General features: G+C 40.6%; 1 long non-coding RNA gene across 1 annotated transcript; it reads left to right on the top strand.

Moving 5' to 3' along the window:
- The first annotated feature begins 12,366 nt into the window (after positions 1-12,366).
- On the top strand, positions 12,367-15,439 carry LOC140843720 (uncharacterized). Its single transcript, XR_012121717.1, has 3 exons — positions 12,367-12,458; positions 13,757-13,928; positions 15,344-15,439. It is a non-coding gene; the product is annotated as an uncharacterized lncRNA (long non-coding RNA).
- Positions 15,440-15,651: the final 212 nt, after the last annotated feature.

Raw genomic sequence — 15,651 nt, forward strand, 5'->3', positions numbered from 1 at the left:
CTGAGGTCACCTGCATTTTTTCTCTAAGTAACTTTAAATAAAACTTTTACTCTGCTTCACTACTGCGTCTCTGCCCTTCAATTATTTGCTGCAGCAGGGACAAGATCCAAGGAAAATACTCAACACCTGTAAGTCCGGGGAAAGGAAATCCTAGACAAAATACCTCTAAAACCGAAATCAGTCAGAGGCAGAAATAAAGTTTAAAACCCATTTATTGCTTACAACCTGCACTCTGGGGGCTGTCCCTCTCTCTCTCTGACTCAGACAGAGGAAAAACCAGCACTCCCCTAAACTCTCAGTATCAGATTAGCCCTCCTTTGCCCAGGTAAATTGATATGGAGATGAATCTTTCTCCACACCTGAGGAACACCTATTGATATGCAAATGCACTAAAGCCGTACTCATCTCCACCCCTGAATGCCTGGTGATTGTACAGATTCACTAAAGCCAGGTGAGATTTTCTGGAAATATTGTAATTTATGCCCCCAAACAAGGAAGCTGCTCTCCTGGGAGGGACCTGAGCAGCAAATTTCTTGTGTTAACTTAATTTTAAATATTCAGAGACCACTTAATATGTCTGCACCCCCAGCCCTTTGTAATTTCTGAGAAATCCTTAAAAGGGGGAACCCCCAACCTTTCAGTGCACTCCTCTCTCTGAGGTCACCTGCACTTATTCTCAAAGAAACTTTATTTATTTATTTATTAAATTTTTTATTAAGGTATGATTGATATACACTCTTATGAAGGTTTCACATGAAAAAACGTGGTTACTACACTTACACATATTATCAAGTCCCCACCCATACCCCAATGCAGTCATTGTCCATCAGCGTAGATGGAACAGATCCACTAGGTGCCTTCTCTGTGCTACACTGTTCTCCCCATGATTTCCCACACAATGTGTAATAAACATAATACCCCTCAATCCCCTTCTCCCTCCCTTCCCACCCGCCTTCCCACACCCCTCCCCTTTGGTAACCACTAGTTCATTCTTGGAGTCTCTGAGTCTGCTGCTATGTTGTTCTTTCAGTTTTGCTTTGTTGTTATACTCCACAAATGAGGGAAGTCATTTGGCACTTGTCTTTCTCTGCCTGGCTTATTTCACTAAGCATAATATTCTCCAGCTCCATCCATGTTGTTGCAAATGGTAGGATTTGTTTCTTTTTTATGGCTGAATAGTATTCCATTGTGTATATGTACCACCTCTTCTTTATCCATTCATCTACTGAAGGACAGTTAGGTTGCTTCCATATCTTGGCTATTGTAAAAAGTGCTGCGATAAACATAGGGGTGCGTATGTCTTTTTGAATCAGAGAAGTTGTAGTCTTTGGGTAAATTCCAAGGAGTGGGATTCCTGAGTAAAATGGTATTTCTCCTTGGAGTTTTTTGAGGAACCTCCCTATTGCTTTCCACAATGGTTGAACTGGCTTACATTCCCACCAGCATAAACAACATGCTTTTAAATAATCAATGGATCAGTGAACAAATTAAAACAGAAATCAAGCAATACATGGAGAAAAATGAAAACAAAAACACATCAGCTCAAAATCTGTGAGACATGGCAAAGGTGGTTCTAAGAGGAAAGTACAGAGCAATACAGGCCTACCTCAATAAACAAGAACAATCCCAAATAAACAGACTAAAATCACAATTAATGAAACTAGAAAAAGAAGAACAATTGAAACCCAAAGTTAATAGAAGGAGGTACATAATAAATTCAGAGCAGAAATAAACAAAATAGAGAAGAATGAAACAAAAGAAAGAAATCAATGAAACCAGGTGCTGGTTCTTTGAGAAAATAAACAAAGGAGATAAAACCCTAACCAGAGTTATCAAGAAAAAAGAGAATCTACACATATAAACAGAATCAGAAGTGAAGGAATAATCACAATGGGTACCATAGAAATAAAAAGAATTATTATAGAATACTATGAAAAATTATATGCCAATAAATTGGACAACTTTGAAGAAATGGACAACTTCCTAGAAAAATGCAACCTTCCAAGACTGACTCAGGAAGAATCAGAAAATCTGAACAGACTAATTACCAGCAATGAAATCAAGTGAGTAATAAAAACCTCCTCCAAAACAAAACTCCAGGCCCAGATGGCTTCACAGATGAATTCTACCAAATATTTAAAGGAAAGCCAAGGCTGATTCTTCTTAAAGCATTCCAAAGAGTGGAAGAGGAGGGAAAGTTTCCAAACTCATTCTATGAGGCCAGCATCACTCTAATACCAAAACCAGAAAAGACATGACAAAGAAAATTATAGACCAATATCCCTGATGAGCATGGATGCAAAAATCCTAAACAAAATATTAGCAAACCAAATTCAAAAATACATCAAAAGAATTGTCCATCATGACCAAGGGGGATTTATTCCAGGGATGGAACAATGGTACAATATTCATAAATCAATAAATATCACATACCACATTAACCAAAAGAAAGATAAAAATTCATCATCTCTATATATGCTGAAAAAGCATTTGACAAAATTCAACATCCATTCATGATAAAAACACTCAACAAAATGAATATAGAGGGTATGTACCTCAACATAATAAAGGCCATGACAAATCCACAGCCAACATCATACTTAATCGCAAAAAGCTGAAAGCTTTTCCCTTAAGATCAGGATCAAGACAAGGATGCCCACTCTCCCCACTTTCACTGAACATAGTATTGGAGGTCCTAGCCAAAGCAGTCAGACAACACAAAGAGATAAAAGGCATAGAAATTGGTAAGGAAGAAGTTAAACGATCAGTATTTGCAGATGACAGGATATAAATAAAAAACCCTAAAGAACCCACAAGAAAACTACTAGATCTAATTAACTGAATTCAGCAAAGTTGCAGGATACAAATTAATACACAAAATCAGTTGCATTGCTATATACTAACAATGAACTAGCAAAAAGGGAAATCAGGAAGATAACTCCATTTACAATTGCATCAAAAATAATAAAATACCTGGGAATAAACCTAACCAAGGAGGTGAAAGATCTTTATTCTGAAAACTACAAGACACTCATGAGAGAAATTAAAGAGGACACCGACAAATGGAAATCTATCTCATGCTCATAGACAGAAAGAATTAATATTATCAAAATGACAATTCTGCCTAAAGCAATTTACAGATTCAACACAATCCCTTTGAAAATACTGACAACATTCTTCAATGAACTAGAACAGTTCTAAAATTCATATGGAACCACAAAATACCCCAAATAGCCAAAGCAATCCTGAGAAGGAAGAATAAAGCTGGGGGTATTACATGCCCCACTTCAAGGTCTACTACAAAGCCACAATAATCAAAACAATTTGGTACTAACACAAGAACAGACTGATAGGTCAATGGAACAGAATAGAGAGCCCAGATAAAAGCCCTTGCATATATGGTCAATTAATACATGACAAAAGAGCCATGGATATACAATGGGGAAATGACAGCCTCTTACAGCTGGTGTTGGCAAAACTGGACAGTTACATGTAAGAGAATGAAACTGGATCATTATCTAACTCCATATACAAAAGTAAACTCAAAATGGATCAAAGAGCTGAATGTAACTCATGAAACCATAAAACTCTTAGAAGAAAACATAGGCAAATATCTCTTGATTATAAACATGAGCAACTTTTTCCTGAACACATCTCCTGAAACAAAATAAAAAATGAACAAGTGGGACTGAATGAAATTTAAAAGCTTCTGTACTGCAAAGGACACCATCAGCAGAAGAAAAAGGCATCCTATAGTATGGGAGAACATATTCATAAATAACTCATCTGATAAGGGGTTTACATAGAAAATATGTAAAGATTTCATATGCATCAACAGCCAATAAAAAAACAACCCAATCAAAAACTTGGTGGAAGACCTGAACAGACACTTCTCCAGAGAAGAAATACAGATGGCCAACAGGCACATGAAAAGATTCTCCATTTCACTAATCATCAGGGAAATGCAAATTAAAACCACAATGAGGTATCACCTCACACTAGTTCGGATGGCCACTATCCAAATGACAAGAAATAACAAATGCTGACTAGAATGCAGGGAAAGAGGAGCCCTCCTACATTGTTGATGGGACTGTAAATTGATGCAACTGCTGCGGAAAGCAGATGGAGTTTCCTCAAAACACTAAAAATAGAAATACCATTTGATCCAGTATTTCTAGTCCTAAGAATTTACCCAAATGAAACAAAATCTCTGATTTGAAAAAATATATGTACACCTATGTTCATTTCAGCATTATTTATAATAGCCAAGATAGGAAAGCAACCCAAGTGCCCATCAATCAATGAGTGGATAAAGAAGAGGTGGTACATAAACACAATGGAATACTACTTAACAATAAAAAGAAAAGAAATTCTGCCATTGGCAACAACATGGATGGATCTAGAGGGGATTATGCTCAGTGAAAGAAGCCAGGCAGAGAAAGTCAAATATCATATGATTTCAGTTATTTGTGGAATATCAAAACAAAGCAGGAGGTGCTCAAGATGGAGGCATGAGAAGGCTGATGGAAATCTCCTCCCAAAGTCATATATATTTTTGAAAATACAGCAAATACAACTATTCCTAAAAGAGAGACCAGAAGATACAGTACAACAGCCAGGCTACATCTACATCTGTGAGAACTCAGCATCTCATGAAAAGGGTAAGATACAAAGCTGTGATCCGGTATGACCCGAGCACTCCCCACACCCCAGGTCACTGGTGGGAGGAAAAGTATCAGGGTGGGTAGGGAGTGGAAGCACAGGACTGCTAAATAATCAGCCTTAGTAATCTGCACCGGGAACACAGACACACATTGTATGGTGTGCTCAATATTAGGGAAACGAAAAAGTAAAATCTGAGATGGAGACTGCCAGCAGGTCCCCACAGCCAGCTCTCTTGGGACAAAAGGAAAGCCAGTGCTTTAAAAGTCTTAAAGGGACAAGGGTTTAACAGGTGGACAAAATCGTCTCAGCGCGCTCAGCCCAGAAGCCTGGGAATCTTGAGGAACTTCAGGCACCCTAACCCCCTGGGTGGCAAGGCAGCTTTGAAGCCTCTGATGGTGATAAGCAGCCTGCCTTTCATTCCCCCCCAGTGGCACTGCAAGCAAACTGGCTGACCCACCACTGCTGCGGAGCAGTCCCACCCACAGCAACCACACAGAGTCTTCTCCCAGCCCGCAGCTAACTGGCACAGACCCAGAGGCTGCTGCCAGTGTGCAGCTGCCCGGCACAGGCAGAGGAAGCCGGCGCAAGGTCCGGCAGGCATGAAGGGTAGCCACTCTCACAGGAGAGCAAACCTGGCACGTCTGCAAGCCCCTGCAGTGCCCTAGGCTATCCTGAGAGCGGACCTGTCCACGGCAGCTCAGGGGATTAACCCAGAGACTACTCCCTGTGTGTGGCTAACTGGCACAGGCAGCAGAGAAGGGCAAGGCGACCAGCAAGCAGGAAGGGACTTTGTTCTCCCACCTGACACACATGCCACCTGCCGATGATCACTTCTATCACCATGAAAAGGCAGAAGAATCTGGTCTAGTGAAAAATCACTCAAACAACCCCAGAGAGAGGGCCTGGTATGATAGATATAACCAATATTCCTGAAAAAGAATTCAAAACAAAAGTCATAACCATGCTGATGGACCTGCAGAGCAATATGCAAGAGCTAAGGGATGGAGTCTGGAGTGAGATAACAGAAATGAAACAACCAATAGAAGGACTTAAGAGCAGACTGGATGAGGTGCAAGAGACTGTTAATGGAATAGAAATTAGAGAACAGGTATACAGAGAAGCTGAGGCAGAGAGAGATAAACGGATCTCTAAGAATGAAAGAATATTAATCCAAATGGAACAATATTTGCATTATAGGGGAATCAGAAGAAGAAGAGAGAAAAAGGGATAGAAAGTATCTTTGAAGAAATAATTGCTGAAAACTTCCCCAGTCTGGGAAAGGAAATAGGCTCTCAGGCCATAAAAGTGCACAGATCTCCCAACACAAGGGACCCAAGGAAGACAACACCAAGAAATACAATAATTAAAATGGCAAAGATCAAGGATAAGGACAGACTATTAAAAGCAGCCAGACAGAGAAAAAAGATCATCTACAAAGGAAAATCCATCAGGCTATCATCAGACTTCTCAACACAAATCTTACAGGCCAGAAGAGAATGGCATGATATACTAATTGCAATGAAACGGAAAGGCCTAGAACCAAGAATACTGTATCCAGCACGATTATCATTTAAATATGAAGGAGAGATTAAACAATTCCCAGAAAGGCAAAAGTTGAGGGAATTTGCCTCCTACAAACCACCTCTACAGGGTATTTTAAAGGAACTGCTCTAGATGGAAATACTCCTAAGGCTAAATAGATGTCAACGGAGAAAATAAAATCACAGCCAAGAAAGCAGACCATCCAAATACTAACTAAAGGCAAAAAATAAAATCAACTATCCACAAAAGCAGCCAAAGGAAACATAAAAGAGTACAGAATAAAACACCTAACATACAAAGAGTTGAGGAGGAAGAATAAGAAGGGAGAGAAATAAAGAATCATCAGACTGTGTTTATAATAGCATAATAAGTGAGTTAAAGTTAGACAGTTACATAGTAAAAAAGTTACCCTTGAACCTCTGGTAACCACAAATCCAAACATGCAATGGCAGTAAGTACATATCTATCGATAATCATCCTAAATGTAAATGGACTGAATGTACCAATCAAAAGATACACAGTAAAGAATACATTAAAAAGCAAGACCTGTCTCTATTTGCTTACAAGAGACTCACCTCAAACCGAAAGACATACACACACTAAAAGCGAAGGGATGGAAAAAGATATTTTATGCAAACAACAGGGAGAAAAAAGCAGGTGTTGCAGTACCTGTATCAGACAAAACAGACTTCAAAAGGAAGAAAGTAATAAGTGATAAAGAAGAACATTACATAATGATAAAGGGGTCAGTCCAACAAGAGGATATAACCGTTATAAATACATATGCACCCAACGCAGGAGCACCGACATCAGTGAAACAAATACTAACAGAATTAAAGGAGGAAATAGAATGCAATGCATTCATTTTAGGAAACTTCAACACACCACTCACTCCAAAGGACAGATCCACCAGACAGAAAATAAGTAAGGACACAGAGGCACTGAACAACACACCAGAACAGATGGACCTAATAGACATCTACAGAACTCTACATCCAAAAGCAGCAGGATACACATTCTTCTCAAGTGCACATGGAACATTTTCCAGAAGAGACATACTAGGCCACAAAAAGAGCCTCAGTAAATTCCAAAAGATTGAAATTCTACTAACCACCTTCTCATATCACAAAGGTACAGAACTAGAAATAAAACAAAACGGATCACAAACACATGGAGGCTTAACAACATAGGTCAAAATGACAAAATAACAAAAGCAATTAATCTAAAAATTAGTTAAGAAAAATATTTAAAGAGAAGGTATAAAAGAAGATATTATATACAATAAATGAAGAGAGGGAGTAAAAATGTAGTGATATTAGAATATGTTTGAACTTAAGTGACCATCAGCTTATTATAGATTGTTATATTCATAGGATGTCATATAAGAACCCTCTGGTAATCACACACTAAAAACTTATAATAGATACACAAAAAGGAAAGGGGAGGGAGGGATCCTAACCACAGCACTAAAGAATGTCCCAAAGACACAAGAGAAGAAAGCAAGAGAAGAAGAAAGGATCAGAGAAGAGCAACCAAAACAACCAGGAAACATTGAAGAAAATGGCAATAAGTACATACACATCAATAACTATTTTAAGTGTAAATGGTCTAAGAGCTCCAATCAAAAGACATAGCATGACTGAATGGATAAATAAAAAAAAAAAACAAGACTCTTTATTTGCTGCCTATAAAGTACTCATTTCAGACTTCAGGACACACACAGACTGAAACTGAAGGGATGAACCAGATATACTATGCAAATAGCAATTAAAAGAAAGCTGCAGCTGCAATACTTATATCAGAAAGAAAGACTTTGACATAAAGACAGTAACAAGAGACAAAGAAAGACATTACATAATGATAAGGGATCAAACAAGAGGGTATAGCAGTCATAAATGTGCACCCAACATAAGAGTACCTAAATTTATAAAACAAATACTAACAGGCCTAAAGGGAGAAATAGACAGGAACAGAATCATATTATGGGATTATAACACCACACATCAATGGACAGATCATCCAGGCAGAATATAAATAAGGAAACACAGGCCTTGAACAACCCATTAGACAAGTTGGACCCAATAGATAGATACAGGAAATTCCACCCAAAGCAGCAGGATGCACATTTTTCACAAGTGCATATGGAACATTCTCCAGAATAAATCTCCAGCATCAATATATTCAAATAGGTTGAAATCGTATCAAGTATCATTTCAGATCACAGTGGTATGAAGTAAGAAATCAATTACATGAAAGAAACAACATCGAAAACCCACAAAGGAGGCAACACAACAAGCTTCTGGGTGACCAATGGGCCCACAAACAAATCAGAGGAAATGAAGCAATATGTGGAAACAAGTGAAACAGAAACATAGCGCTTCAAAATACGTGGGATGCAGCAAAAGCTTCAAAGAGCTTCAAAATGGCAATACAGGCCTACCTCAAGAAATAAAAACAATCCCAAATAAATAGTCTAAACTTACAACTGAAGAAACTAGTAAAAGAAGAACAAATGAAACCCAAAGTTTGTAGGAAGGATAAATAAAAGATCAGAGCAGAAATAAATAAAATAGATAATAATAAGTTAATAGAAAAAAACCAATGAAACTAAGAGCTGGTTCTTGGAGAACATAAGCAAAATAGACAAATCCTTAGCCAGATTTATCAAGAAAAAAAGAGAGAGGACAGAAATAAACAAAATCAGAAATGAAAATGAAGTTACAATGACAGCACAGAAATACAAATAATTATTAGAGAATTCCACGGAAAATTATGCACCAACCTAGAAGAAATAGACAAATTTCTAAAAAGTACAACCTACTAAGACTGACCCAGAAAGAAACAGAAAATCTGAACCGACAAATTATCATAACAATATTGAACTGGTAATCAAAAGACTTCCCAACAAACAAAAGTCCCACGCCAAGATGGCTTCACATCTGAATTCTACCAAACATTTAAGGAAGAGCTAATAGCCATCCTTCTTAAAGTATTCCAAACAGTAAAAGAGGAGAGAATACTTACAAACTCACTCTATGAGGCCAGTATCACTCTAATACCAAAACCATGCAAAACACTACAAAAAACTTTTATAAACCAATACCCTTGATGAACATAGATGCAAAAATCCTCAACAAAATATAGCAAACTGAATTCAAAAATACATCAGAAGGACCATACATTATGACCAAGCAGGATTTATTCCAGGGATTCCAGGGTGGTAAAATATTTGTAAAATCAGTATGATACAGCACATTAAAAAAGGAAAGCTAAAAACCATATGATCATGTCAATAGATGCTGAAAAAGCATTTGATACAAGCCAACATCAATTCATGATCTACGAAGTGGATATTGAGAGTCCTAGGCAGAGCAATGAGACAAGAAAAGGAGAGGAGTCATCTAAATTGGTAAGGAAAAAGTAAACTGTTGCTATTTGAAGATGACATGATACTATATATAGAAAGCCCTAAAGATTCCACCAAAAAACTATTAGTATTACTAACGACTCAGCAAAGTTGCAGGATACAAAATCAATACACAGAAATCTGTGGCATTCCTATATGCTAACAATGAACTAGCAGAAAGAGTAATTAGGAAAATGCTTTTCTTTTCCTTTTCCTTTTTCTTTTTTGCTGTCTCGCCAACGGGTCTAGTGCTGAGAACCTGGTGCCCCGAGGTGGCCGCGCAGGCCGAGCTGGCTGGTGGGTCACCGCGGCCTGGGGGGCACTGAGCTGCGAGCCCCGAGCTGCCTGCCATTCGCGCGCCGTCTCCCGGCAACTTGGGAGCGCGCGCCACCAGCGCACAAGGCCCGCCAGCGCACAATGCCCGCCAGCGCACAATGCCGGCCCGCCTCTAGCCTAGGCGCACTGGCGAAGGCAGGCAGTCTGGCAGAGAGAGCCGCGGAAGCCGCTCGCCCGCCGGACAGAGCTCGCTCGTCGCTCCAAATGGGAGGATTTCTGAGCAAGCCCCGTCTCCCGCAGCCCGCCCCCGATCCGGAGGCCAGGCGCCGGCGCCCGCGCCCGGCCTTCCTCGCAAGCCCCGCCCGCCCGGCAAGCCCCGCCCCGACGGCTCCCTCGGCTCGCCCCGATCCCATTCAGCCTTCAGTCCCCACTCGTTTCCTCGGGTCCCCTCGGAGGCCTTCCCGCTGGTAAGACACGCTGACTCTCCCCAGAACGACGACTTGACGTTGACGGTTTTTTTTCTTAATTCCTAAGTGGGATCTGTGCTCTTTTCACTTCTTCAAACACCTTGGTGCGCGTCCACCGTGTCCTGCCTCCCTTTTGCTTTTGCTAAGAGATGTGCTGCCAGAACTGTTCCCTTCTTTCAGTTCTTTTTTTTGGGGTCATTTTTCTATTCCTTTTATTTTTACTTTTTAATTATTTTTGGTATCATTAGTGTTCAGTTACATGAGAAACATTGTGGTTACTCGACTCCCCCCATTATCAAGTCCCACCCTCATACCCCATTACAGTCACTGTCCATCGGCATAGGGAGGTGCTATACAGTCACTACTTGACTTCCCTGTGTGCTATACTGTCCTCCCCATGCCCACCCCCCTATATCATGTATGCTGATCCTAATGCCCCTTGTTCCCCTTTTCCCTCCCTTCCCACTCACCCTTCCCAGTCCCTTTCCCTTTGGTATCTGTTAGTCCATTCTCAGGTTCTGTTTTGTGCCTTCAGTTTTTTCTTTGTTCTTATGCTCCACAGATGAGTGAAATCATTTGATACTTGTCTTTCTCTGCCTGGCTTATTTCACTGAGCATAATACCGTCTAGCCCCATTCACGTTGTTGCAAATCCTTCTTTCAGTTTCTTAAAGCTCTGAAATTTAATACAGTATGGGTTAGGAGAATACTTGGTAAATCACTTAAAATATCCCTGCTTCACGTGAGAATACCATCTGTCTGTACAGTATAGTACTATAATAGGTTTTATTACTTTTTTATCTTTGGACCAATACATTGTATCAGCCCAGCTCAAAGAGGTGTACCCAGGAAACCTCCTGAATGGATATAACTTGGCTGATAAAGATGATTAGATTAAAAAGACTTGTGTTCTCCTTTAGTCCCAGTAGCTAAGTGATAACAACAAAATACAAAACTTTGGTGACAACTCTAGATCCTTGATAAGTACATTTATTTGAAAATGTGAACATTCAGGTTTTTAAAATGTTTGACTTTGGGTGTATATTTCTGATGACTTAGCATAAGAGATTGAAGGATTCTTGTAAACTTTGTCCCTGCACGTCCTCAAGAGATTGAAGGATTCTTGTAAACTTTGTCCCTGCACGTCCTTACCCACACTTTTCTTCCACTGTAGTTTTACTTGTATGAGCAGTTTTTCAATTTTCCCCTCAAAGTTGTTGAATCCATTGCAGGGACAGCTGTTAAGTACCTGCTACTTTCTGCCCTTAGGTAGAGTGGGGAAAGTTGCCATAAAAATGCTGTGTTTTGTGTTACTTAGAAGCTTCAGCTCTCTGGAAAATAACTGAACCCACATGGTTCTTAAGGAATTTAAAATTTCTGTCATTTTTCTAAGCTGCTTTGATTCCATAATGTGTCTCCCATTCTCCACAGGGACTGTGGGACTTCACCACACCAGTTTGGCATAACACCTCCAAGAAGATACCCAATCCAGCAGGCCCCGTATTCCCGTGTGCTTCCCACGCTGTGCTGGAATGGCGGTCACGGGAAGCGTGTGCTGTCTCCTGGTAATTCCAGAGTGGTGTGCAGGCCTTCGACAGAGAGGAGTGCTCCTCCCGGGAGCAACCTGGTTCATTTGCCAATGTGAGCATTGCTCGAGGAAAAAACTCCCAGTGTGTCCACTTTATTCTCTTGCAGTTGTTCATCTGGCAGAGTAACTGTAACTCAGAGGAAAGGAAAAAGCTCCTTATGTGAAGGAGAAATCTCAAGTTTTAGTTATTGAGCAGTTTTTTATTTTCTGAGTTTTTCCCAAGACTGTAGCTTTAACAGCTAAGGGCCATTTGTGTGAGTGTATAAATTACCCTTTTGCTTATTGGATAGATTTGATTTCCAGCGCCTGAAGTTCATGCTATGGAGCATGATCATCAGAATATCTTAATGCTAGAATCCTGTTTTCTGTTACAGAGCAGCGCAGATCCCTAAGGCCCCAGACCCGTGGTCAAAGGAGGCTGTTCTGCTTGCCCTCGAATGTTGGAAGAGGAGGAAAAGGACAGTGGAGGAGGAGGAAGACCAAACATCTGCTGCTGGTCGGGAGGGTAAAAGAAGGTACCACGCCCTGCAGAGTACTCAACGTGCCTCCCACACGGGCTCCTGGGGTTTGTTGAAAGAGAGATCACTCCCCAAAAGAATCAGAGGCCACCTCCTGTGTGTGAACAGCAGGTCCCCTTCTTCGGCTCTCATGGAAGAGCTTGGTAACAAGAGCTTTAATGCCATGCCTTTCATTAGGCACAGGTTACATGCATTTTGTAGTATTCCTTTTCCGTAAGTACTAGAGAAAAGCCGACAGTCAGTGGTGGTCCTGAATGCCTTAGTCCTGCTGTCCGCGGGGCGCTGCTGGTTGGCTGTGCTGCCCTGCAAGAGGAGGCAGACACCAAGGAAATTCACTGCGAGTGAAGCAACTCAAGATGTCACGGGGTGGTGGTGGGTGAGGGGGTTCTAAAGGTACATAAGCACTAGCCCAGAGGAGGAAAACCTCAGGGGCATAAGGAAATGAGGGAGGGAAGGATAATGGCCTGCAAAAATCTGAAGGACTATCACATGAAAGGAGGACAATTGGCTTGGCTTGGCTCCAGGTGGGATCCATAGGCAAAGTAAGTGAAAGAGGAAGTAGGATTGCCTCTAGTGCAGGGATAAACTGCTCTGTGGTTGACATTCATGAGCCAGGAGAGAGCGAGCCGTCTGTGCTGTCACAACGGTTGGATGACTATTTCACAGGAAAGATGTTTAGGGAATTTGTTTCAGTTTGAATCTTAGAAAAAGGGGTTGGTTCCTCCTAAATTTTTTTTAACTCCTTTACTGAGATATAATTGACAAAAATAAACTGTGCCTATTTGAGGTGTACAATTTGATCAATTTTGACATGTATCTTTATCAGAATTATTGTCCTATAAATTTTCCTCTGAAACCAGAGAGGAACGTTTTGAGTAACTTGCCACAATAGCTATTTTGTCTAAATTTCACACCCATGAAACCATCCCCACAGTCAAGATAATGAACATCACCATCACTGCCAGAAGTTTCCCCGTGCCCCTTGGTGGAGCCTTCAAATCTCCCTCTCATCCTGCCCCTGTTGCCAGGCATCCATTGGTCCCCATTCTGTCACTATAGATTTGTGTGCATTTCCTAGAGTATACGTAAGTAGAATCATACATTTAATTTTTTAAAATACTGAGCTTTCCCTTTCTGACTTTGTGAGACATATTTAGCTGAATTAACAGGAAAATTAACAACATTATCCTTTTCCATTACGTTAGAATGATTTTGTGACCGTGGATGAAGCCTTAAAACAATGTTGGTGCCTTTCAGTAGCACATCTGTGTTTTCCCATTTTATTTCCCTGTTAGGCGTGGGCCTCTGAAGAGCAGCCTCAGTTCCCAGAGCTCAGATGGTGAGTTGCATGAGAGGCCCTCCACCTCTGCTGTGAGCTGCTTGAAGGACACGTGCACATGTGTCATCTGTATGTCCAGCCGCAATGCCATTTCCAGTTCCTACAGCTCCACTGGAGGCATCTCTCAGGTACATGCACCTGGTGGTGTGTAAGAAGTGGGTTCTTTGCATTTATTAGTTGATTATGCAGTGTTTACTAGCCACCTTCTGTCAGATGCTGAGATCTCCTCTAAGCTAACAACTGTTACCAACTCTTGAATGATCGCTATGGACCAGTGGAACAAACTAGAAAGCCCAGAATGCCTATGTGGAAAGCTAATACAAGACAGAGCCATTATTATAGATAAATGGACAGAGGATGAATAATTCAAAAAATGGTACTAATTTGATTAAAAAGGTAGATTGAATCTGAATTGTATTGAGTCATAAATTCATCCTCTAGGCTCTGGGAATTTAATGAAAGTTTTAAAAATATGTGGTTGTAATTCTTTTTAGAAAAGATGTAGTGTAGACTGGAGAACAGATCAAGTTTTGCTACCAGAATGACTTGGGTTCAAATCTTGACTTTGGCACTTAGTAGCTATAGACTCTTGGACAGGTAAATGACTTAAACTCTCTTTTTCTCATCTCTAAAGGATTGTTGTAAAGATTGAAGGGAATGTTTGAAAAGCACCCATTACAGTGTTTGTCAGTAAGCAGGCACCCAATATACAGGAGCTAGAAAAAAAGTAACGCATGCATGAAGAAGGTTTTTGAGAGGAGAAAGAATTTGACATAAGTTTTCATCTGTACAGAAGGCTCTTAGAGTAATATAAATGACACATTAATGATAAATGACAAATATAGGAGCTGAAGGCCCCAGCCAAGCAGTTATGGCAATGCAGAGGATACCAGTATGAAGGTCTACCTGGCTCTATTCTGCACTAGGCCCTCTGCTGAGCACTGTACACACATTTCCTCAATCAGTGATCACAACAGACCTGACGTACAGTCACTGCCCCTTCTTACAATTTTACATCAAATGTCATACATACACAAAGGAAGGAAAAATATCATGATGAACCTCCATGTGGCTCCAGCAGTTAACAGTGTTTGGTCAGTCCTGATCCATCAACACCCCCTCCCCAAATTGGTTTTCCTCTTGTGTTTTAAAGTACAAACACGTTGTTTCAGCTTTGGTACTTCGGTGTATTTTTGAAACTTTTTAAACACTAATAACCACAATGCCTCTATTTCTCTGAATAATAATGACTTAGTGTTAGTTATTATTGCTCCAATTTGCCCTTCTTACCCTCCCTGTCTTATTACAGTTACTTTGAATCAGCTGCTCTTTCTGATGCAACTTTTCCAACTTTGGCCAATGACTGCCCTTTTAAATACTGGCAATTGACTCACTTTTCAGAAGCCCCACTTCACAAAAAAATGTTTTTTTAGCCACTTGAGAGTTTATATACAGTGTTGGATTAGAGCCACAGAATTATGTTGAAGGTCAGATCCTATTTTATTCATTAGGGTCAGTCACGTGACTTGTGTTTGGCTTTTAGCTCTGGAAGAGGCGGCGTCCCAGTGCCTCACCCTTCTCCAGCCTAGCCTCATCCCGCTCACAGACACCAGAGAGGCCAGCAAAGAAAATAAGGTAATCGGTGATTTGCTGTGTGGATTAATGAGAGGGTGGGAAAGGAGGGAAATTTAGTTGGCTCTTAGGCTTTCTGAGACTCCGATTTGGAGAATCAAAACAGTTCACATCTAAAAGGCAGAGACGGTGCCACCCTGAATCGCTTTCGTCTTTTGCAGTCATCACACAGTGACCACATCAGCCTCTGCTCCACCTTATGCTGCAGCGTGAGGGGCT

Source organism: Manis javanica, chromosome 10, assembly GCF_040802235.1.
Source record: "Manis javanica isolate MJ-LG chromosome 10, MJ_LKY, whole genome shotgun sequence".
Classification (NCBI taxonomy): domain Eukaryota; kingdom Metazoa; phylum Chordata; class Mammalia; order Pholidota; family Manidae; genus Manis; species Manis javanica.